Source organism: Scyliorhinus torazame, chromosome 15, assembly GCF_047496885.1.
Source record: "Scyliorhinus torazame isolate Kashiwa2021f chromosome 15, sScyTor2.1, whole genome shotgun sequence".
In the NCBI taxonomy this organism is placed as follows: Eukaryota; Metazoa; Chordata; class Chondrichthyes; order Carcharhiniformes; family Scyliorhinidae; genus Scyliorhinus; species Scyliorhinus torazame.
Window position 1 is genome coordinate 124,087,446 of NC_092721.1, and position 23,641 is coordinate 124,111,086.

At 43.9% G+C, this 23,641-nt stretch overlaps 1 protein-coding gene across 6 annotated transcripts in view; it reads left to right on the forward strand.

The window, feature by feature from the left end:
- The first annotated feature begins 11,753 nt into the window (after window positions 1-11,753).
- The window catches only part of LOC140391794 (cytoplasmic protein NCK2), a 121,257-nt gene continuing 109,369 nt past the window's right edge, over window positions 11,754-23,641 (forward strand). For 3 of the 6 annotated variants that reach the window (XM_072476671.1, XM_072476672.1, XM_072476673.1), the window contains exon 1: window positions 11,754-11,937. The gene's annotated coding sequence lies outside the window, so the exon portion shown is untranslated. The remainder of the gene's footprint in view (window positions 11,938-23,641) is intronic. The other 3 variants (XM_072476668.1, XM_072476669.1, XM_072476670.1) reach the window with 1 other exon arrangement.

Genomic DNA, 23,641 nt, shown 5'->3' on the forward strand with positions numbered 1-23,641 from the left:
GAACCAGTAATACCGACATGTCCTGGGGCCATTGCATTTGTTTAGCTACCTTCTTAAATGAAATGAAAAAGGCTTCTACCTCCTTCTCGTCAAACCTTGGCAAAGCTTGGACATATTTAAATAGATCCCTACCACGTCTTTGACTATGACGCTCTGTCTCATTATCCTCATCCATCTCCTCCAACTGTACGTGTCCCTTTGCGCCTGCCAATTTAAACTGATTTTCTATTTCAGAGCCATTTTACGAAGTTCAAACTCTCTCTCTTTTTCCCTTTCCTCTCTATCTCTTTCTTTGTTTCTTTCCTCTCTCTCCTTTTCTTTTTCCTCTTTATCTCTTTCTCTTTATTTTTCTGCTCTCTCTCCTTCGTATTCAAGCCGCTTTAATTCTTTATGATGTTCCATTTGTTTAATTTGCAACTGAATTTTTGCCATTTCCAATGAGTCAAACTCTATCTCAGGCAACTTTAAATGCTTAACCACCGCCATAATTCCCTCATCTTTTCGCATTTTGTCAGGTAATGTTAACTGCAATGTTTTTGCCAGACCCAACAGTCTGCTTTTCGTCTCTGTCCGTAAAGTACTGCGTGTGACAGTCTCCACCCCCAGAAACTTTTGAGCCTCTGAAAGAGCCATTGTCCACAACACACTCCCCACTTAAACTAAAATACCACACCGGAAAAGCAACAATCCTTCACTGTCTTTAAGTTCACAAAAGCCAATCCAATAGATAGACTTTTATCCCGGACGAGCCCCCAATTGTTGTGGGAGAGGCATTTTCAGAACCCCAAAATGTATCATGGAGTTCAAACAACCTCCCCTTTAATGTATTTGTTGCTTTTCCTAGCACATGGTTTGTTCCCTAGGTGTGGGATTGCAATTATGGACACGTGGGTTTTTAAACACAAAACAATGTTTATTCCATGAACTCAACTTAACATCTTAAATAAACATTGGATCTCTTAACACCCCTTACTTCAAAGATAACTCCGAAAATATTACAACAGTAAATAATTCCTCAAAATGTTCCTTCAAACGTCCAAGAGACTTAACACCTTTAAACAGAATAACATCAGGCTTACTATTATGAGTTTAAATCACCCAAATGATCCAGAGATAGTCTTTCATGGCAGAGCTCACAGCAAAACCAGCTCACTGCAAAACAGAGACACTCCCCAAGCTCTTTTCCTCCAAACTGCAGCTCCCTGGAAACACGCAGACACACACAAGCTGCTTTTTCCAACTGAAACTTCAAAATGGCTGAACTGCTCAGCTCCACCCACTCTCTGACATCACTGTTCTCTTAAAGGTACATTGCTTAAACATCCATGTCTTAAAGGTACACTCACATGACATGTTGCATACGATTTGTAAAGGCACAACACATTGCATCTGTCTATCACTAAGCTCCGTAAATCCAAATTCTACATGACTCTCCTCATACTTTTTGTCCTTTCTTTCTTACTACTGGACTCAGCACAGACTTAGCTGAAGTGCTTGCAATAACAGTACAGAATGAGATTGAGCTCAAAAACGTTCTCAGATTCTGATGTGAGATAACCAACACACGTCAATGTGAAACAACAATTTTTAATTTCCTGCACCCATGTCAGAACACAGCTCTGCAGTGAATTCACAGGATTCAACTTCTGAAAATTCATGGCTTTTATAGCTGCATTGAACATAACATATAATTTGGGTTTCATTCTTTTTGAACAAAAGCTTGACGACACAGAATACTGTAGACTATGTCAAGATTACCTGTCAGTTTACAGCTTGTGGTAGTCACCACTGTTGTATTGTATATACTGCATACGAGGGTATTACGGTAAGGCCCCTGTACTACAGGTACGGGGTAGATCCCTGCCTGCTGGCTCCGATACTGGACTAATACGAAGCGAATTAAGGAAAGCAAGCCAGCTTGGATTTCTTAAGTGGAAATTGTGTTTAACTAATTTGCTGGAGTTTTGTGACAAGATAACAGGTTGATATAGACTTCCAAAAGGTGTCCAGTACAATGCCACACAACTGACCTGTGAGCAGATGAAATAAAAAGGAAAGTAGCAACATGGCTACAAAATTGGCTGAAAAACAGAGAGTAATGGTTAATACATCTTTTTCGGGCTGAAGGAAGGTTTGTAGTGGACTTCCTCAGGATTGGTTTTGAGACTCTTGCTCTTCCTGATATATATTAATGATGTTGATGTACATGGAGCAATTTCAAAGTTTATAGATGATATGAAATTTGTGAACTGTGAGGAGGTATAGTGTAGAACTTCAAAACGATATATTCAAGTTGGTAGAATGGGTGAACAGGTGGCAGCAGAAGTTTAATGCAGAGAACCGTGAAGTGATTCATTTTGGTAGGAAGAACACGGAAAAACAATATACAATACTGGGCACAATTCTAAAGGGGGTGCAAGAGCACAGCAATTTCCGTTTATATGAGCATAAACCATTGAAAATGGGAGGACAGTTTGAGAGCACAAATAAAGTAGACAGTATCCTGGGCTTTATTAATAGGGTGATAGAGTACAAGAGCAAGGAGGTTATATTGAACATGTAAAAAGACACTAGTTCGATCTCAGCTGGCATATAGTTCTGGGTGCCGCATGTTAGGAAAGATGTGAAGGTATTGGTTGGAAAGAGCGCAGAAAAGATTCACGAGAATGGTGCGAGGGATGAGGAACATCAGTCATGAAGGTGGAGTCGAGAAATTGGATTATTTTTCCTCCAAGAAAAGAAGACTGAGAGGAAATTTGATAAAGGTATTGAGGGGTCTTGACAGAGTAGATACTTCTGAAAGGAGAACAAGTGCGCACATATTTAAAGAAATTGGTAAAAGAAGGAAAAACGGCACAAGGAAATGTTTTTCACAGAGCAAGTGGTTAAGATCTGGAATGCACAGCAACCCGGGGGTGGGGGGGGGGGGGGAGAGGGGGGGGGGGGTGTCCTGTAAAGGGGGGGGAGGGGGGGGTCAGGGGGGCTTGCCTGGGGGGGGGTGGATGAGCAAGAGAAAACATGAAGGATTTGGGAAACTGGCATGTGCGGGAGAGAGCCAGTAAACAATGCTATGTAATATATTGTTTTACCATGTATATATCTTGCTTTGTGCCATTTCTTGCTATTTTGTTACGAGGGGGGGGGGGGTTAATTGTTTGTAAGGGTGAAAAATTGTGTTAGAAAACTTTAATAAATATATATTTTTTTTTAAAGATCTGGAATGCATTCCCTGAGATTGTGGTAGAGGCAGGTTCAATTGATGCATTCATTTGATTTTGATTTTGACTTGATTTATTTATTGTCACATGTACCGAAGTACAGTGAAATGTATTTTTCTGCGGCCGAGGTAATGTACACAGTACGTACATAGTAGACAAAAGAATAATCAACAGAGAACATTGTCAAATGGTACATCGACAAACAGTGATTGGTCACAGTGCGGAACAAGGCAAACAAAGCAAATACATGAGCAAGAGGAGCATAGGGCGTCATGAATTGTGTTCTTACAGGGAACAGATCAGTCCGAGGGGGAGTCGTTGAGGAGTCTTGTAGCTGTGGGGAAGAAGCTGTTCCTATGTCTGGATGTGCGAGTCTTCAGACTTCTGTACCTTCTGCCTGATGGGAGGGGTCTCTGATAATGCTGTCTGCCTTCCTGAGGCAGCAGGAGGTGTATACAGAATCAATGTGGAGGTGGCAAGCTTGTGTGATGCATTGGGCTGAGTTCACCAAACTCTGCAGTTTCTTGCGATCTTGGGTCGAGCAGTTGCCATACCAGACTGTGGTGCAGCCCGATAGGATGCTGTCTATTGCACATCTGTAGAGGTTTGTGAGAGTCAATGCACACATGCCAAATTTCTTTAGCTTCCGCAGGAAGTAGAGACATTGTTGGGCTTTCTTGACTGTTGCATCAACGTGAGTGGACCAGGACAGACTGTTGGTGATGGTGATCCCCAGGAACTTCAAGTTATCAGTAGGGAATTAGACTGGTATCTGAAAAGTAAAAATATGAAGGGTTATGAAGAAGAGTTGGGAGAATAGTAATAAGTGAATTGCTCACGTGGACACCTGGTGCAGACATGATGGGCCAAATGGCCTCCTTCGGTGCTGTAACAATTCTGTGATGCTGAAGTTATCCAGTAACTTAAATATCTCCTTACCCATTGATCCTTCTGGTAATGCCTGACAACAAAGAAAATCTTCAAAAATTTACCCCAGTCAAACGAACCAAACTTAAATTAATAATTGCACCACACGATTGACATCAGAGGCGGGACTCTCCGACCCCCCGCCGGGTCGGAGAATCCCCGGGGGGCGGAGTGAATCCCGCCCCGCCGCTTGAACGCCGGCTGCCGTATTCTCCGGCGCCGGTATTCGGGCGGGGGCAGGGATCACGCCACGCCGATCGGGGGCCGTTGGCAGCGACCCCCCCCGGCAATTCTCCGGGCCCCGATGAGCCGAGCGGCTGTCGGTTTCTGGCCAGTCCCACCGGCGTTGATTGGACATGGTCCCACACAGCGGGACCTGGCAGGTAAGTTGGCTGATGCGGTCCTCGGGAGGCACCGGGGGGATCCGACCCCGGGGGGCCCCCACGGTGGGCTGGCCCACGATCGGGGCCCACCGATCTGTGGGCGGGCCTGCGCCGTGGGGGCACTTCTTCCTTCCGCGCCGGCTCTTGTGGGGCTCCGCCATGGCCGGCACGGAGAAGACACCCCCCTGCGCATGCACCAGAATACGCCGGACGGTCCGCGCATGCGCTGAACCACAGTGGTGCTTCTGCGCATACGCGAACTTGTGCAGCCCCTTCGGTGCTGGCTGGTGGGGCGGCAACCCCTCTGGCGCCGGCCTAGCCCCCAGAAGTGCGGAGAACTCCGCTACTTCCGGTCAACCCGACGCCGGAGTGGTTTGCGCCGTTTTTACACCGGCGTCGGGCCATCCCGCCGATTCGGGAGAATCCCGCCTCTGTTGTCTCATCGAACTGAATTCAAAATTAAAATCATGAAGTCTTTCTGTCAATTGGCATTTAAAAAAAATAATAATTTAGCGTACCCAATTCATTTTTTTCAATTAAGGGACAATTTAGCGCTGTCAATCCACCTAGTCTGCACATCTTTGGGTTATGGGGGCGAAACCCATGCAAACACGGGGAGAATGTGCAAACTCCACACGGCCAGAGCCGGGATTGAACCTGGGACCTCGGCACCGTGAGGCAGCAGTGCTACTCACTGCGCCACCGTGCTGCCCAAATTGGCATTTTTTAACCCTTAAAAGTTCCTTGATTCTTCTGCTAACTGTTTCATTATAATTTGGTATAACCTTCAAACATTGTACGGTTTCTTCACTCGCATCACTTTACACATTGCTTCAGCAGCTGGAAGAATCAGCTCTGTTCTGATGGAGTGGGCTTTCTTGCTTTTAGCAATCATAAAAGCTGTTAAGATGGATGCTTTCAGGGTTCTTTCGAGAACTGATGTTATCTCTGTCATTTCCATTTTCTATCAACTGTACTTTTCTTTACTACACTCAAAGAAGTCTTTTGACTTATCTTTATATTTCAGGTGCTTTCTTTTGAGATGTCGCTTTAATTTTGCAGGGTGCATTGCTTTATCAGATAAGATTTTAAACACACAATGCATTGCAGCTGTCCATCACTGAGCTCCCTAAATCTAAATTCTGCATGGCTCTCCTCGTACTCTCCGTTCTTTGTTTTTGCTACAGGACACAACGCTGCATATGGCTTCAGCTGAAGTACTTGAAATAACAGTATGAAATTATTTTAAATATTTTTCCATTTTGAAACAATTTTCTCACACATTATCATCAATCAACATTTTTGAGTCTGTCTGTGTTGTACAGAAGCACCTGGATGCCAGAGTGACAAACATGCAAAATGTGTTCCAAAGTTAATATGTATTTGTTTTGTTTATAACATAAGGCAACTGTTAGCTTCTGTAAAGAATAAATATTTTCTATAACAGGTCTGGCTTTAGGGAAAATGGTACCACCCATGAATTAGTATTTTGGCACTCTTTTAAGTTTAAGTATGTGTAGCACTTAAATGTCTTCTCTTGAACAAAGCTGAACTCACCTGGAGCCTACCACTTTAGAACCTGCAGGTTTACCTAGCAATTCTGGTGCCCCTTTATGTGTGTTCTCCTCCCAGGTGAAGCAGACAGCTGCATTCTGCTTTCACCTCTCAGCTCACACTAAGCCTGCCACCACTTATTAATTTACTCTTGACCACACTGTCCCACTGACCACACCACTCTGGGTGGACCCCAGTTTGAGAATCGTTGCTAGCCTAAATAAACAAAAAGCCTTGGGGGATCTTGTGACATAGTGCAAAATTGATGAACCAATGTAAAGTTAGTGGTAAAATGACATGCTGGTTTGGTTTTGTACATGGTGAACCTCTGACCTCAAATACTTCCTTTGAGGGAGAGAGAGGAAAGCTGGTGGCTCCTTCAACCTGTGCTGTAGCCACACGATTCTTTGTGATCAGAATATCATTGGTGTCACAATAGGAACAGGGTTTATGGTACATTGTTTATGGTCATGGAAACAGTACATTACACATCAAGATCAAAAGATGAGGATGGAAAAAGTATGTAACAAAGTAATTTGTAAAATGTATAGTAGTTTTAAAATAAACAAGGATATAAAATGCTTGTGATTTATCTCTTTCAGACAGAATCAAAGCAATAATAAAGTGACCATTTTATGTATTATTTCAAAACTCTGCCATTGAGGTGATTATGTCTAACTATTATTTTGTTTGATAGTTTATTCTATTTGTCCATAAGGAACACATTAGCCTATTAGTTCAACAGTTTTAAACTCCTTATAAGCTCATTTTAAGAGAGGTGCAGGAGGTGCTAATTTGTAGGTCAATACCGTGGCTGATGTTACCATGTCAATTCACACCTACATTTGATGCATCCCAATACTTGAAAACAATTTTTTTTTGACCATGTAGCTGATGGCAGGGAAGCTCAACACTAGCAGCAAATGCAAAAACACCTTGTTGGCCTATGCAAGCAGGCAGTAACATTCTGCTCACTGGTAGCCAAAAACATACGCCTTCAAATCTGACAGCCATTAATAGACTTATGTTGTTCTTGGTGTTCTAATGGTTGACAGCAACCCAATGTCTAGCTTATATTGCCTTTGCTTCTGAAGAAAACTGGAAATCTGAATGAAGCATCAAACTCTTTCTCTTCCATGTCATAAGCCCTTATACAACACATTGACCCCACAGTAGCAGCATGAGAGAGCAGGAAAATGTGTCTTGCCCTGGGCAGGATGACATTCACACGTGCACTTGTCCTTCTATTGTGTTCAATGCGAGAACAATGTTCTGATATGAGCCTCCTCCATGATCAAATCCCCTGACATCAAAAAAAGAGTTCCTGGTTTAGTTATTTTTCTTCATATTAAAATATATCTAACCAAAACACTTACTAAAATAACAGGATGTATTGTGAAAACATCAATAACTGACATAATTCCACAGAAGTGCCTCACCCATAAATTTCCACTGTCACAAAACTATACTTCATGCCTCAGTTACTACATCAGATAGTGCAATGCCAAGGATGCTTTCTCATAGTATTGTGAGTGGACAGCTTTGATTATACCAAAATAAAAAATTGTATTATTAGCCCTGACTGAGCAATTGCATTTGAGTCAGAGGGTTGTGAATTCATGCCCACTAGAGATTGATAATCTAGGCTGACACTTTAGGTGTAGTATAAAGTGAATGCTAAACTATCAGAAGTCTTGGGCTGGATTTTCCGAAGCCCGACGCCGAAATCATGATATCGGCGATTGGGTGGCGAATGGATTCCGATGCCGGAATCGAGGCCGGCGCCGGTTTGATGCCGGTCCGCAACGCTCTACCCCTTCCAAACTGGCATCATCGTAACGCGGGCTGCATGATGGCGTGTCATTGGCTGCTCACCCGTGATGTTCCGCCCCCGATGGGCCAAGTTCCCGACAGCGCGGGCCACGTGTGGTCCCAAGTGTGCGGGAACCCAGCTTGCCGGCTGCGGACAGTGTCCAGTTCCGCCGTACGCAGCCGGGAACGTACCGCTGGCGGTGGGGGGGGGCTTCTGCTAGGGCTCAGGGGATCAGGGTGGGGGGGCAGAGTCCCAGGGGGTGGGCTGTGGGATCATGGTTGGCGGGTTGGGTTCGCGCACGGCCGGCGCCATGTTGTACAGCGCAACCAGTGCAGGTTGTCAGCCACGTGCATACGCGGCCCGGGACCCAGCCATTCTCCGGCCATTTTAGCCACGGTCTGCGGGAGTTTCACTCGGTGGTGGTGCTAACCCCTCACGGTACCGAAATCGGTGAGGGTTCCGCACCAATTCTTCGGTCATGAAAGTCCATACATGCTCCGCTGGCGTCGTCAACACTTATTCTCCCAAATAGAGAATCTAGCCTCTTATCTTTTAGATAGGACATTAAACTGTCTGCATTCTTGTTTAAGGGGCATCTTGACAAATACATGAATAAGATGGGAATAGAGGAATACGGAACCCGGAGGTGCAGAAGATTTTAGTTTAGTCGGGCAGCATGGTCGGCACGGGCTTGGAGGGCCTAAGGGCCTGTTCCTGTGCTGTATTTTTCTTTGTTCTTTGTTCTCAGGTGAATGTAAAAGCTCCCATGGCACTATTTAAAGAGGAACTGGAAGCTCTTTTGGTCCTCTGGCCGACATTTATCCATCCGCCAAAGTCACTAAAAACATGTTATTGGGCTGTTGGTGTGATTTTGCAATGTGCAAACTGGCTTTGTTGGTCGACATCAAAATCCTGACTGTGTTTCAAAAGTTGGCTGTGAAGCACTTTGAGGCATTACAAGGACATGAAACATGCTATATAAATGTAAATCCCTTTTTAAAAGCTAAATACTAGAAATACTGTGTCTAGTTTTGACCTCCTTCTTTGAGGAAGGATGTGGTGTCACTGGAGGCAGTTCAGAGGAGGTTCACCAGATTGATCCCGGGGATGAAAGGATTGACGTATGAGGAGAGATTAAACAGTTTGGGCTTACACTTGTGGAGTTTAGAAGGATGAGAGGGGATCTGATTGAGGTATATAAAATACTAAGAGGGATTGATAAAGTAAACGTAGACCAAATGTTCCCTCTTGTGGGACAACCTGGAATGAGAGGTCACAGATTTGGGGCGGGATTCTCCAACCTCCCGCCGGGTAGGAGAATCCCCGGGGGGAGGCGCGAATCCCGCCCCGCCACCCCGACGGCAGCTGCCGTATTCTTCAGCGTCGTTTTTCGGGCGGGGGCGGGGTTCAAATCATGCTGGTCGGGGGCCATTGGCAGCGGTCCCCCTGGCAATTTTCCGGGCTCCGATGCACTGTTTTTGGCCAGTCTCACCGGCGTGGGTTACGCATGGTCCCACATGGCGGGACCTGGCAGGCAAGTCAGCTGGGGCGGTCCTCGGGGGGCGGGAGGGGTGGATCCGACCCCGGGGGGGGGCCCACGGTGGCCTGGCCCGCGATCGGGGCCCACTGATCTGCGGGCAGGCCTGTCTCCTACCTTCTGCGCCGGCCCCTGTAGGGCTCCGCCATGGCCAGCACGGAGAAGAGAACCCCTGCACATGCGGCAAAACACGCCGGTGGTTGCATGCATGCGCGAGATCATGCAGGCCCTTTGGCGCATGCGCAAACTCGCGCAGTCCCTTCGGCGCCGGCTGGAGCGGCGCAAACCCCTCCAGCATCCACCTAGCTCCCGAGAAAGTGGAGGTAGGTGGAGAATTCCTCACTTTCGGGGGCCGTTGACGCCGGAGTGGTTCGCGCTGGTTTTCACGCCGGCGCCGGGTCATTTCAGCGTAAAGCAGAGAATCCCGCTGATAGATTGAGAGGTGGTAGATTTAAAACTGAGATGAGGAGGAACTACTTCTCAGTGGTGAATTTGTGGAACTCACTGCTCCATAGTACAGTGGAGTCTGAATCATTAAATGGTTTCAAGAAGGAGAGAGATACATTTCTGATGAAAAATGTGTTAAAGGGATATGGGCAACAGGTGGGGGGGGGGGGGTGGATTTGAGACCTGGCCGAGATCAGCCATGATCTGATTGAATGGCAGAGCAGGCTCGAACGTCTGAATTGTCTACTTCTGCTCCTAATTCCTATGTTTCTATGTCCATATATAGATATCAAGGTCATGAGCATCGTTAAATCATCTTCATAACTGAACAATGAAAGACAAGCACACCCTTTGTAGGCTGGTAGAGAAGGAGTGTGAGGAAAGGGGGCAACAGGTACTCCATTCACCACCACAAAGGTAATGGTTAGAATCAATTTTGAAACTCATAATGGAGGAGCAAGAGCCTATTAAATGATATTAAAGATCACCTCAGTGCGACACTGAAAAGATGTTAGAGTCTCAAAATCACATGCAAGTAGCTAATATAGAGAATAGCACAGGAAAGGCCAGGCGCTTCAAAATGAAGATGACGAATATTGGAAAAGTTGTCGGTCCATAATTTTGAGACCTTCTATGTGATATATTTTTATATTATTTGTAAAGAGTTAGAAACTATATTGTTAGGCGCATGTGTATATCCGGGATGACACATCACAGCACGGTGGGGCAGCACGGTAGCATAGTAGTTAGCACAGTTGCTTCACAGTTCCAGGGTCCCATGTTCGATTCCCGGTTTGGTCACTATCTCTGCGGAGTCTGCATGTTCCCTCCGTGCCTGTGTGGGCTTCCTCCAGGTTCTCCGGTTTCCTCCCACAGTCCAAAGATGTGCGGGCTAGGGGAACTGGCCATGCTAAATTACCCATAAAGGGTAAATGGGGGTTACTGAGTTACGGGGACAGGGTAGATAGGGCTTGAGTAGGGTGCTCTTTGTAAGGGCCAGTGCAGACTCGATGGGCCAAATGGCCTCCTTCTGCACTGTAAATTTTATGATTCTATGATCACGCACGATTGCACTTCAGTCAGGTGCAGAGCAGCAATAAAATAGATTGGTACATCAATATATCAACAGCAGCACATGTGGTGCGATCTGTGAAATACATTCAATGAAAGCTCCAGCAATTTGTATCTAAAAATTATTATTTTTGCAAATCCAAATCCTGAACTATTCTGAAGGTGGAGGCCAGGGCTCCAGATGCTTCACAGCGGCAGGGACCCGGGTTCAATTCCTGGCTTGGATCACTGTCTGTACGGAGTCTGGACATTCTCCCTGTGTCTGCGTGGGTTTCCTCTGGGTGCTCTTGTTTCCTCCCACAAGTCCCAAAAGACGTGCTTGTTAGGTGAATTGGATATTCTGAATTCTCCCTCAGTGTACCCGAACAGGCGCTGGTGTGTGGTGACCAGGGGATTTTCACAGTGGCTTCATTGTAGTGTTAACGTAAGCCTACTTGTGACACTAATATTGTTATGATAGACTTGGTGTAGAGCTGACCAGGATTTGCTGGAGAAAATTAGGTGGATAAGGGGGCAGACAGCAAATGTTATTCCCACACTCCAGATAGGAATTAGGAACATATTAATGCATTGTCTTTTGCTACAGTGTGGAGTGTTTCAGTCTGTCTGCAATAATCCTGGGAACGGTGAATGAAGACTTTGCCTTCGATCAATCCCACACACACACATTCGCCTTTTTGTTCTCGGTCCCGATCCGGGGCTGAGCAGGGGGGGAATAGCACCGCGCCTGCGTGCGCTGATCAGGGGAGACGGCATCGCGCCTGCGCACGATGATCGGGGGCGGCGGCGGCACCGCGCCTGCGCACTTGGCCAATTTCTGGCGCAGTCCATTTGATCTGATCCCGGGAGGAGAGTGAATCGGGATCTGGAGGAGGAGGGGGGAAGAATTTTGGCTGCTCGGTGACGGCATCAAGCGTCGGAAAGGAGACAGAAGAAAAAAAAACGGAAGAGATAGGCGGTTGCGAGGTGAAGCGGCTGAGGCCTGAGGTGAGTGTTGGTGGCTGCTGCGGTCGCGGCCTCGCGGCCCGGCCCCGGGGCTCTGCACCATCGTGTACCGGGAAGAGGGGCACTCAGCAACTGTCACTGGGAAATCCAGAGCTCCTGGTTTTCCATTGACCATCAAACAGGAAGCAGAGCAGAAAGGAGCATCCCCAGAAAAAGAGACAAAAGCAGCACAGCACCACAAATTCATCCAAAAAGTACAACTTCCTTCACACTTAGCTCTTTTTGTTTTTAGGTTGAAGTGGAGCTCCAATATTATTTGTTGATATTATAGCATTTGCTGGGCTGTGATTTCCAATTCATGGTGTAATAAACACCACCCACTTTGTAATTCAGATATGTCGTCTTGGTGGAAAAGCTGTCCCACTGAATTATTATAAATTTCCATTTTTAAACCACCATGCGTCTTGGGCGACCAGCATACTTTATTTTTCTGTTCATTTTTCCCCTTTAATTTCCTCTCTGCACATGAACAGTTAGTTTCACAGGTGCCTCTGGAAACTCTCCTGTTTATGTGTTTGGATATTGATTGTCAGTAAGATGTTTAACTATGGTCACTGTCAACACAGTAGAGCTCAATACAGTCTTAAGGCAGCATTTGTATATCTCCCAAGGTACTTCACAGGAGTGTAATTGACACTGGGCCAAGAGATAGGCGCCAAGAATGGGCTTTAAAGGAACATAGAGATGGATAGGTTTTGAGGAAATTTGAGTTGTCAGGCAGTTTAAGTCATAACTTGACCGTGGTATGAAAGCAGTTGGGGAAGTGTAATAGGCCAGTGTTGAGGAATGTAAATTTCTTGGAGAGTTGTAGGATTGGAGGAAGTTGCAGAGGAAGGAACAAAGGTTCTGGAGTGGGTGGAACACTAGGATTAGAATTTAAAGTTTTGAAGTGTTAGTGACTGCCAAGGTGATGTGCAAACATGATCAGGTGCAAATTAGGATGTGGGCAGTAGAATTCAAATTTATGCCAAGAGCAAGATGGTAGACAGGATAGGACATAGGACATGGAAATAGTTGAACATGTAGGTAATGAGTGCTTCATGAGCAGTGACTGAGGTAGGAGTTACAGACGTTTTTAAATAGATGGTCTTTGTGATGTAGCGGATATGGGGTTGGAAACTCAGCTTGGGGTCAAATAGGACCTCCGATTGTAAACAATCTGGTTCAGTCTAAGACAGTTACTAGGAAAGGGCTGGGAGTCAATCATTGGGAGGGAGCAGAGTCTGTGATGGAGACCAAAGCAAGTTAAATATTCATCCAATGTTTAATGGGAGGAATTTGCATTTAAATTGAGAGCAACAAATTTGTTTCTTCCAGTGTAACGTCCAGGATTCGGCACAGACTGGAGGTTTAGCCTGAGTGGTTCTGATTAGCTTAGTGCTACAGTATTTGGTGCCTTTACCACTGAGAATTCATTGTTGCTTTAAGCTGAATTATGACTGACTTTTTATACACCAGCTTTTGTGGCCATTCCACTCTTGTATTCCAAGTCAGTGAAATAAGTTGTGGCTCTGTGTGCTGCATCTAGACAGGTAAATCAAATGTTTCTTGCAGATTAGAGTAATCTGATGTCTAAATCCTTTGCATGTGTGTGGTTCCTCAAACTAGAGAATGAGCTAACACTTCCAAATATAAAATTTTACAATTCAGAAATACACACCTTACAGTTCAGGTTCTATCAGTAATTGAACTCCCCTTTGAGCAATGATAGTTTACATATTTGTTTCATTGAGAGTTGGTGGACTGCACTAACATAGAACATACAGTGCAGAAGGAGGCCATTCAGCCCATCGAGTCTGCACCGACCCACTTAAAGCCCTCACTTCCACCCTATCCCCGTAACCCAATGACCCCTCCTAACTTTTTTTTGGACACTAAGGGCAATTTATCATGGCCAATCCACCTAAGCTGCACATCTTTGGACTGTGGGAGGAAACCGGAGCACCCGGAGTAAACCCACGCAGACACCGGGTGAACGTGCAGACTCCGCACAGACAGTGACCCAGCGGGGAATCGACCCTGGCGCTGTGAAGCCACAGTGCTATCCACTTGTGCTACCATGCTGCCCTAGTGTTTCCTTCAGTCGAGAAATTGAAACCCCTTGGAATGTAGATGAATAAACATTTATATTGTAGCCTGATGAGGTTCCAGAAGCTTTAACCATCTTCCAGATTTAACTTATGGAAAAATTGTAAATGTTGAAAATAGTATACAGTTTTGTGCAGGAGCTTGCTATTGCGATCTCAACGATTAGAAGTGTTGTTATCAAATGATCAGTCAAATACTATTTAAAACAGTCAAATTACGTTTTAGTACAGATTTGGATGGAGTGCCACTATTTTCCAGCTTCATTCTATTTTGTAAAGTCATGTTAGTATTAATGCAAACACTAGGTGAAAATAAAACATTTCATGTTGTTAGTACCTGGCTTTTAAACTGGCTTCACTTGAAAGAAATTCTTAAATTTCCTAAAAAATGTTTTGTTAATCTACCAGGGATTATAAAGAGATATTATTTGGTAACCCAAAGGCTTGTATGTACATTAGAAAACGGAGCATTGCCTTTCAGTTTTCCTTGTCCCAGAAATTACTAATGACAACGGAACTAACAACAATTTCTGGAATCCTACAATTAAAAGCAAGTACCCTGAAGTTGTTGACAGAAATTATATGCTTCCCCGTAGGACCTATGAGGTCCCCCCCCCAGATTGTAATCAAGTAAACTCACTGAATTGTCAAAATGTTCCCTTTTTGCTGTTAAGCTTGCTGTAAAATTCCTTGGAAATTTGTACTTTTTCAAATGAGATGTAACTGGGTTTTTAATTACTGCTGAACACCTTGAATGCTCCTGAAAAACTAAATCCATATTTGTGGAATGTTAAATTTCTCCATTCTGATAATTTAAAAATGATTTTAAATATTTGTTTATGATATTTATCATTTTGATGTTAAGCCCACGTGTATGTCCCAATGGTTTATTTTGCTGGCCAAAATCTTATTTCAAAGTGGAAAAATTCAGTACATTTTACTTCCTGATTAGCTGTCAATGAAAATATTTTGATGTGTTTGGCTGTTCACTCTGCTTGATGACAGCTTTGTGCTGGATGCCTGGATATTCCATCAGCTTGGCACCAGAATCAAACTGACGTCAGGAAAGGATAAACCCATATCATAGAGATTGCTCTGTGGTTGGTCTTTTTCAAGTTCAGTGGTGGGCACCAATGCTTTGCCACTGATTGCAAAAGTCAAGGTATTGTTTGTTATCTGTGTAAAGTCAACATCTGAATAATGTGAGAATAAGCATCTGAGTCAAAGCAACTATTAGTAATTATATCCGAATTATATGAACATGTTGCACTCTCCAGCATTAATATAAATTAATAAAATTATTCAAATTATATTTGTACTCCTTTTCATAGAATAGAATCAGAGAATCCCTACAGTGCAGAAAGGGGTCATTCGGCTGGTCGAGTCTACACTGGCCTTGGAAAGAGCACCCTACTTCAGCTTAATTTTTTTGAAGTCAAAATATCACTAATCTTCAAATAACTTGGAGGACAGTTTTGATGAAATGGAAATATTGGCTAGATTTAAAATGCTTACATTCTCAGCATTGGTTCAAAACACTTGAAGAGTTCTCGCCCCTGGTTGTGAGCCTAACTTAAAAAGTCACGTGCTTGCCGATAATTGTTGTGGCCTGATATGTAGTGTTTCCTACAGCTGAACAAAGTTGAACTATTAATTTATAACAACAAGAGCCAAAAAACATATGACTTCTGTTTGCCATTGTACATATTCTGAGTCAAAGAAGAAGGAAGTCCATCCTTTAGGTAGGTTTCTGAAAGTTGAAGGGTACCATATGTTCCTTCTGACTTTGCTGTTCTGATACTCTGAATTGTGATTCAAAAGACAAAACAACAACAAGCAGTTTTAGGAAGAAAGGTGGTTGGTACCAGTCGGAGTCAATAAACTTTGTCACTCATTCTCACGTTGACACTTGATATTTTCCTGACCACTTTATGGGTACTGTTGCTCCTTTAATAAAAAAGTCTTTGTGCACCACCATACAGCAGCTGACACACAGTTTAATTTTTTAAATGTTCTCTTGAAATATGTTGGGGCACAATGTATAGGAACATTAAAAATATTTTATTTTGCGCTGAAACCTTGACAGGAAATAACACTGCCTCACTGATAGCACAGGGAGTATTGTGAAAGCTTGGGCAGTCAGTCTAGTATTACCAGATTTTGTTTTATATTTTTCATGGTGTTTATTGTCCATCCCTGAAGACATTTAAGAGTCAACCACATTCATGTGGATCTGGAGTCACATACAGGCCAGACTGGGGTAGGGATGACAGAATTCCTTCCTTAAAGGCCATTAATGAACCAGATCATTTTTTATGACAATTGACAATGGTTTCATGGTTATCATTAGACTTTTAATTCTAGATTTTCATTGAATTCAATCGTCACCATCTGTGGTAGTGGGATTTGAACCTGAGTCTCCAGAGCATTATCCTGGGTCTCTGGGTTAGTTACTGGTCCTGCAACAATACCACTGCCTCCCCTATTTTTGGACAACTATTTTCTGTGCAGCTGAGGAAGAGCCATAACCTAAAATGGGAATTTTATCAACAGGACAAAACTAGAAAGGATACAAGCTGTTGTTTATCAGTGCCATCTATCTTTAGTTTTTGTACTTCAGATAATGTGCAGTATGTGACAGTTATATTGTGCCTTTGGGTTCAGAGCTATCACTGTAACCTATAATGAAGCAGCATTTAATGAATGACTCTAGGTGCTGAAGAATATGAGCAACTGACATTAAGCTACCGTAAGAAACAATAGCTTCTACATTCTTGGGATTAAATCAAACCTTGATAAATTTAAGCTAAATAATGTAGTTGTCAGAAACTTGATTTTTATAATGATATGTGCAATATTCTAAGTGAGTTGTTACAGCAATCTTGTGTTTCCACACATTGACGAAGATAGCTGTCAAGTAAATACTGTGTTCCAGGAAGCTGAGTTTTGGAACTTAATTGTTCAAAATGATGCGCAGGTGCAAAGAATTACACGTTAATAGGTGAAGTTCATACTGATGATTTTTACATTGAAGAATAATTTTCTTAGTTGTCATGGTGAATGTCACTGTAATTGAAAATTGATAATTTAATGACCATTAATGTGGCAAAGAAGTGAAAAGGCTGTTGGGGCTAGATTAATTTGACTGAAGTATTCAATTTTAGAAAATGTTTCTCCTTTACACTTTAACTTTTATTTCTATTGACAGTGAAATTTGTGCTCTGAGATCATAGGTTATGAATACAGTTTTATGTGTATCATTGTGTGTTGTGACTGCAACTATTTGGCTACTTGCTGAATATGATGGTAAGCTATCAACATAAGATGCCAATTGGAGTTTAACACAGATCAGCAGAAAGGGACAATCACAAACCAAACAGGCTACTGTCGGTGTTTTTTATTGCAACTCCCTTGTGATTGATCACATCAATCCTGGTAAATGGTTGGGTGCTGGTTAACTGTTGGCTTTTTAATAATTCTTTGATTAAAATTTATGAAATAACATGATATACGGCATGGTTGTCTTTACTCTAAAATCTAATACAATGTGTTAAATTGCCCAGGAAAAGCAGATTTATTGCACAACGTGATTTTATTTTGCTTCAGTGAGATATGTCTTGGCTTCTTCTCTATAATTTTCATAGAATCCCTACAGTGCAGAAGGAGGCCATTTGGTCCATCGAGACTGCACCGAGCTTCCGAAGGAGCACCCTACCATCCTTTCCCCTAACCCTACCTAACCTTTTGACACTAAGGGGTAATTTAGCATGGCCAATCCACTTAAGCTGCACATCTTTGGACTGTGGGAGGAAACTGGAGCACCTGGAGGAAACCCACTCAGACACGGAGAGAACGTACAAATTCCATACAGGCAGTCATCCAAGGTCAGAATTGAACCCAGGTCCCTGGTGAAGCAGTAGTGCTAACCACTGTACCAGCATTTTTGATTGATTTTTCTTTTTTACAAAAAATATTTTAATCAGATTTACATTTTAAAATGGTACAGTAGGTTGTAACTGTTTGAAATACTTTGGTGTTGTAGGTCAATGTAGATAGTTAGGAAACAATGTAACTTCCTGGCTTATTTTCCCATTTGTAAAAGGTGAGAGGGATAAAATCAGCAACAACAGGCTAGTCAGCCTAACATTGGTGGGAAAACTTTAAAAGACAATAATCTGGGACAATATCAGTTGGAAAAGTATTGACTGAAAATCAGCATGGATTAAACTAACTCAATTGAATTCTTTGAAGTAATATAGAGGATTGATGAGGACGTGTATGTGGGCGTTCAAAAATATTTGACGTTAGATTTGTTGGTAAAATGAAAGCCCATTGAACTATATGGACATCGGCAGAATGACTAAAAGTTGGTTAAGGGACAGAAAGAGACAAGTGGTAAATTATTGTTTTTTTAGAATGCAGCGAAGTGCACAGTGGTGTTATCCAGGGGTTGGTATTAGGATTGCTGCTCTTTTTGATATGTTAATAACCAGGACTTGGATAAACAGGACTTAATTTCAAAGTTTGCAGATAATACGAAACTAATAAGAATAGTAACAGACTTCTGGAGGAACATAATCTGATAAGATGGGCAGTGAAATGAGAGTTGAAATTTAGCAGATGTATGTGTTGGTAGGATGGATGAGGCAAGGCAATATGAACCAAATTGTACAATTTTACAGAGGGTACAGGAACAGAGATCTGGGATATGTGTACACAAAACTTCTAAGGTGGTAGGATAAGAAACAAAGGAACAACATACCTGTAGCGCACAAAGACTCCGTGAGACGAATAGAGTGAAGTCGATGAGGCTTTATTAAGCGTGTCTGTTCCCCCGCAGCTCGATAGTAGAATGGCCTGCAGGGGAGGACTCCGGCTTCTTATACTCCGCCTTCAGGGCGGAGCTAGAGGTCAACGGCCAACCAGGACCCGGGATCTGTCAGCCAATGACATTAGGGCTTCCAGTCCCACATGACCCCTAATACATACTACCACATTCACCCCTTGTCAAAAATGAACCCGGCGGGGTGATGCTTCGCATGGTGGTAAGGGTTTACAGGGCTGGTCCTGGGAGGAAAACATTCACATGGCAATACAGTATGTACAATTTGGCCTGTTTCAACTATTTACAGAAGGTATCAGGAGAAAAGCAAAATGTTCTTGTGAAAAGTCCATATATATGATTTAGATTGACGCCACGAGTCGGTCGGGCGGTCTGGTCGTCCGTGTCGATCGCCTCGGCCCCGGTGGTGGTGGTGGTGCTTGTACCGGTGTTGTTGTCTCCGGGAGCCTTACGGTTTCAGCTTGGGCTTTATTCTTGGTCGGGCCTGAGGGGAGGGGAACCGATCCTCCTGGGAAGGGGGCGGTCGCGGGGTGCGGCGGTGGCAGGAAGGGGGGGGGGGGTTGGGTGAATGGTGTCGGGGGGGTGTGTGTTGCCGGCGGGCGCCAGATCCCGCAGGGAGACCGTGTCCTGTCGGCCGTCGGGGTACTCCACGTAAGCGTACTGCGGGTTCGCGTGGAGGAGGTGAACCCTTTCGACCAACGGGTCCGCCTGGTGTGCCCGCACATGCTTTCGGAGCAGGATGGGTCCTGGGGCCGCCAGCCAGGTCGGCAGCGACGTTCCAGAGGAGGACCTCCTAGGGAAAACAAGGAGACGCTCATGAGGCGTTTGATTAGTGCTCGTACATAATAGCGACCGGATGGAGTGGAGAGCGTCCGGGAGGACCTCCTGCCACCGTGAAACTGGGAGGTCCCTGGACCGTAGGGCCAGTAGGACGATCTTCCAGACCGTGCCGTCCTCCCTCTCTACTTGCCCGTTCCCCCGGGGGTTGTAGCTGGTCGTCCTGCTTGAGGCTATGCCCTTGCTGAGCAGGAACTGGCGCAGCTCGTCACACATGAAAGAGGACCCCCTGTCGCTGTGGACGTATGCGGGGCAACCGAACAGTGTGAAGATGGTGTTCAGGGCTTTAATGACTGTGGCCGCGGTCATGTCAGAGCAGGGAATGGCGAATGGGAAGCGGGAGTATTCGTCCACCACATTAAGAAAGTATGTGTTGCGGTCGGTGGAGGGGAGGGGCCCTTTGAAATCGAGACTAAGGCGTTCAAAGGGGCGGGAAGCCTTAATCAGGTGCGCACCATCCGGCCTGAAAAAATGCTGTTTGCATTCCGCGCAGATGTGGCAGTCCCTTGTGACTGTACGGACCTCCTCTAAAGAGTATGGGAGATTGCGGGACTTGATAAAGTGGAAAAACCGAGCGACCCCCGGGTGGCAGAGGTCCTCGTGGAGGGTTTGGAGGCGGTTAATTTGTGCGTTGGCAGAACAGGCGTGCCGCTGTCTGAAAGTGAAAATAAAGGAAAAATCAAAACATGTAAATCAAAAGAAACAATGGGGGTCAGTCTTTATGTTCTGAAATTGTTGAACTCCAGGATGAGTACAGAAGACTGTAAAGTGTTTAAATCGAAAGATAAGGTGCTCTCGCACAAGCTTTTGTTAGGTTTCACTGGGATGGTACAGCAGGCCAAACACAGAAGTGTCAGCGTGAAAACAAGGTGGAGAATTAAAGTGTCAGGCATTGAAAACTCAGGGTCATGCTTGCGGTCTGAACGGGGGGCATTCCGCAAAGCATTCAAAGTCTCAGCTAGGAAGGGGGAAAAATATCAGCCAAGCATCCTGCTTCAGATTGGGACTGGCTGGGAGGGAAATAAATGCAGTTACAGAGGATATAGAACCATAGAATTCCTGCAGTGCAGAAGGAGACCATTAGGCCCATCGAGTCTGCACTGGCCCACTCCCCCACCCTTTCCCTGTAACCCCACCTAACCTGCACATATGTTTTAGTTGCAGAAATTATACCGGTTCAGAGGATGGTGTGAAACTCTTCATTTTCCTTCTAGAAATGCTTAATTCTCTTTCTGTCTTGCGCATTTCTAGAAATTCACTGAAGTTTGTGTTTTAAATTCTTGAGTTCATCTTGAACTGAAAATACCCTTATGTTGACTATGGAAGTTTTATGAATATTCGTTTTTTCTATTTTTGCCATAGCCTGCAGTCTTGAAAAATTGATTGAACTATTTGTAATGGTTTATAAAGCAACATAATAGCAATAGTGAAAATGAGAATTTTTCTTCTTGTAGTTTAGGACATCCCAAACTGGGTTAAAACCCCAGTGAGGAGAGGAGATGAGATTTTGGGGTTGCGAGCTCTCAGGCAGTAGTGGAGATCAGAATGAGGCCTCTTTAAATCCTTACATTTTTTCTAATGGTGGGCTTGACCTAATGGGCAGACCTTTGAGACATTACCTATGCTGTACAGATAATGCATGAAAAGCTAGTTTTTTTAAAAACCCTGCAGATTACACAACTCCCACCCCTTCCCCTGCTCAGGAACTTTAACCCCCCTCTCCAGTCTGAGACATTATAATGGGGTCACACTTGGGGGAAAAACCAGTTTGTGGTTAACTTTTGAAATTGACAGATGGATGTTTTAAAAAAAATCAGCTGTGTATTCACATTTTTTGAAGCTATAAATTTTAAGAAATTAGACTTCTTTTGGAGAATAGTTTTCACCTTGCCAGCTGAATCGTTTCTTTATATTAATGATGCAAATCACTTTATAAAATCTGATCCAGTTGGTTCCCTGAAGCGTGTTTTAGCATGTTTCCATTCGGAATCACATGATTACAATATAATAATTGTCGCCAATCCTTTTGACCTTCTATTAACGTTTATTTTTTTGAAAAAAATCAACATAATTTCTCTGTAAACTTTCCCAGTGGCTCTGGAAATAACTTGCTTTTGCCTTGTATGCTCACCAACCCATATTTTCTCTCCATCCATTTCGATGGACAGGAAACTGTGGGCTGACAAGCACACACTGGAAAATCTTAGCTGTGGTGTCTAGTGAACAGGCGTTTTCTGGTACTTTTCAAGACCTGAGTCTGTAAGAAGAAATGTGATATTTTCCATTTTAAGGATATGTTCGAAATGTCTCAAGTAATGTACATCCTATTGCAAATAAATCCCGGAATAGGTATATAGGGATAAGTTATAAATGAACTATGTGGCACAGCAATATCTTTCCCCTCCGATGACTTTCACTTCCTGGCCATCCTGCTTTGCATTGAAACCGAAGGAAGAAATTGCTTAGAAGTGGAATTGGGGTTGGTTTAGCACAGTGGGCTAAACAGCTGGCTTGTAAAGCACAACAATGCAAGCAGCGTGGGTTCAATTCTTGTGCCGGCCTCCCCGAACAGGCACCGGAATGTGGCGACTGGGGGCTTTTCACAGTAACTTCATTGAAGCCTACTTCTGACACGCGATTATGATTATTATATGTCCCTCTCATGACTAATTTAAAACCATAGAAATAAAGAGATCAAATCCATTTTTGGAGCCAACGTACTATTGCGGAGAGCCTGCTTGTGGTAGATTTCCCTTAAGCCTCATGGGCGAACTTAGTCCATGGGTCTGAATTGAGCATTATCAAATTACTGATCAAAGTAGCTAGCCAGTACTCTGCAGAGGAGACTGCTGTTTTGTTTGAAATGTGAATGCTTCCTCTGCAGTTCTGCTTTCCTATCATTGGAGACATTTTGACTCAAATTTTATGATAACTTATTGCTGAGCCCTAAGAAAGCTGCCCAAAAGGTTTGGAAATCTCTCTGACATGGTTTTTCCCTTTCCCAATGGCAGTTTAAATCTATTGGCAAGTCAGGGGGATGTTTTGACATGCGACAGTCAATGAGCAGGTAGGTAGACAATTGCATTGAAGTATTTGCACACATAGAATCATAGAACTTACAGTGCAGAAGGAGGCCATTTGGCCTATCGAGTCTGCACCGGCCCTTGGAAAGAGCACCCTACTTAAGCCCACGCTTCCACCCTGTCCCCGTAAGCCAGTAACCCCACCTAACATTTTGGGAACTTAAGGGACAATTTAGCATGGCCAATCCACCTAACCTGCACATCTTTGGACTGTGGGAGGAAACCGAAGCACCCGGAGGAAACCCAAGCAGGCACGGGAAGGAAATGCAAACTCCACACAGACGGTCACCCGAGGCCGGAATTGAACCCGGATCCCTGGAGCTGTGACAGCTGTGCCAGTGTGCGCCCACATGCACAACAAGGAAGTTAAAAGTATGTCATATTTTTTATGTTTTAAATTTTCAGAAAGCAAATTGAATGGTTATGGCCGGATTAAAAAGAAACTAAATTGAAATTTGATATCCCATAATATAAAATTTAATTTCAAGGCTAGTGAGGATATTTAACAGTAATTATAAAGCTATTTTGTTACTAAAAACCCATTTTCAAGGCTTTTTATAGCGTAATGAACTGCGCAAGAGTGGAGGTCTCTGTCTATGTTTTGGAAGTTGGGTGGGCTCAAAAGTGCTCCTTTTGGAGAAGTGTTGAATCACTGGCAGAAAATTCTGGATTTTGCCTTATTCTGTGCACCTGTGGACTCCTAAAGTTGCCTGTCAGCTTCAGTTTCATACTCATGACGAACACTGACAGCCGTGCGGTCATTGCCACTGGAAAATCTGGGCCTTTGAAGCCAACTTCATGAACTGAAAGTTTTATCTGAATTAAAATCAAAGTAA